Source organism: Schistocerca piceifrons, chromosome 6 (assembly GCF_021461385.2).
Source record: "Schistocerca piceifrons isolate TAMUIC-IGC-003096 chromosome 6, iqSchPice1.1, whole genome shotgun sequence".
Lineage (NCBI taxonomy): Eukaryota > Metazoa > Arthropoda > Insecta > Orthoptera > Acrididae > Schistocerca > Schistocerca piceifrons.
In genome coordinates this window covers 458,575,208-458,577,159 of record NC_060143.1, presented here as the reverse complement: position 1 = coordinate 458,577,159, position 1,952 = coordinate 458,575,208, and the positions used below count along the sequence as shown (strand labels likewise).

Here is a 1,952-nt window from a genome sequence, read left to right as displayed (position 1 = left end):
CTATTCACCAGTCACTAATATACCAAGGTAACAAAAGTCATGGGATACCTCCGACTGTCGTGTCGGACCACACTTTGCCCGGAATACTGCAGCAACTCATCGTGTCATGGATTCCACAAGTCACTGGAAGTCCTCTGCAGAAATATTGGACCATGCTGCCCCTACAGTCGTCCATAACTGCGGAAGTGTTGCCGCTGCATCGTGTTGTGAACAAACAGACATCTCGATTATGTCCCATAAATGTTCTGTGTCATTCCTTTAAGGTGATCTAGATGCCCAGATCATTCTCTCGAATTGTCCAGAATACTGTTCAATCCAGTTGGAAAGAATTGTGGTCCTGTGAGGTGGCGCATTGTCATCCATAGTAAATTCGTCGTTGAAACTTCCTGGCAGATTAAAACTGTGTGCCGGACCGAGACTCGAACTCGGGACCTTTGCCTTTCGCGGGCAAGTGCTCTACCGACTGAGCTATCCAAGCACGACTTACGTCCCGTCGTCACAGCTCTACTTCTGCCAATACCTCGTCTCCTACCTTCCAACCTTTGGTAGCTCAGTTGGTAGAGCGCTTGATCGCGAAAGGTGAAGGTCCCGAGTTCAAGCCTCGGTGCGGCACACAGTTTTTATCTGCCAGGAAGTTTCATATCAGCGCACACTCCACTGCGGAGTGAAAATCTCATTCTGGAAACATCCCCCAGGCTGTGGCTAAGCTATGTCTCCGCAATATCCTTTCTTTCAGGAGTGCTAGTACTGCATGGTTCGCAGGAGAGCTTCTGTAAAGTTTGGAAGGTAGGAGACGAGATACTGGCAGAAGTAAAGCTGTGATGACGGGACGTGAGTTGTGCTTGGGTAGCTCAGTAGGCAGAGCACTTGCCCGCGAAAGGCAACGGTCTGCAGGTAGATGAACATAACTGAGTCGTGCACGGCTAGTGTTCATGCCATTTATTGTTTCTTATCTTCTACACTCCTGGAAATGGAAAAAAGAACACATTGACACCGGTGTGTCAGACCCACCATACTTGCTCTGGACACTGCGAGAGGGCTGTACAAGCAATGATCACACGCACGGCACAGCGGACACACCAGGAACCGCGGTGTTGGCCGTCGAATGGCGCTAGCTGCGCAGCATTTGTGCACCGCCGCCGTCAGTGTCAGCCAGTTTGCCGTGGCATACGGAGCTCCATCGCAGTCTTTAACACTGGTAGCATGCCGCGACAGCGTGGACGTGAACCGTATGTGCAGATGACGGACTTTGAGCGACGGCGTATAGTGGGCATGCGGGAGGCCGGGTGGACGTACCGCCGAATTGCTCAACACTTGGGGCGTGAGGTCTCCACAGTACATCGATGTTGTCGCCAGTGGTCGGCGGAAGGTGCACGTGCCCGTCGACCTGGGACCGGACCGCAGCGACGCACGGATGCACGCCAAGATCGTAGGATCCTACGCAGTGCCGTAGGGGACCGCACCACCACTTCCCAGCAAATTAGGGACACTGTTGCTCCTGGGGTATCGGCGAGGACCATTCGCAACCGTCTCCATGAAGCTGGGCTACGGTCCCGCACACCGTTAGGCCGTCTTCCGCTCACGCCCCAACATCGTGCAGCCCGCCTCCAGTGGTGTCGCGACAGGCGTGAATGGAGGGACGAATGGAGACGTGTCGTCTTCAGCGATGAGAGTCGCTTCTGCCTTGGTGCCAATGATGGTCGTATGCGTGTTTGGCGCTGTGCAGGTGAGCGCCACAATCAGGACTGCATACGACCGAGGCACACAGGGCCAACACCCGGCATCATGGTGTTGGGAGCGATCTCCTACACTGGCCGTACACCACTGGTGATCGTCGAGGGGACACTGAATAGTGCACGGTACATCCAAACCGTCATCGAACCCATCGTTCTACCATTACTAGACCGGCAAGGGAACTTGCTGTTCCAACAGGACAATGCACGTCCGCATGT

General features: G+C 54.1%; 1 non-coding gene across 1 annotated transcript; it reads right to left on the bottom strand.

The window, feature by feature from the left end:
* Positions 1–404: 404 nt before the first annotated feature.
* Trnas-cga lies at positions 405–479 on the bottom strand. Its single transcript has one exon. It is a non-coding gene; the product is annotated as a tRNA-Ser (tRNA).
* Positions 480–1,952: the final 1,473 nt, after the last annotated feature.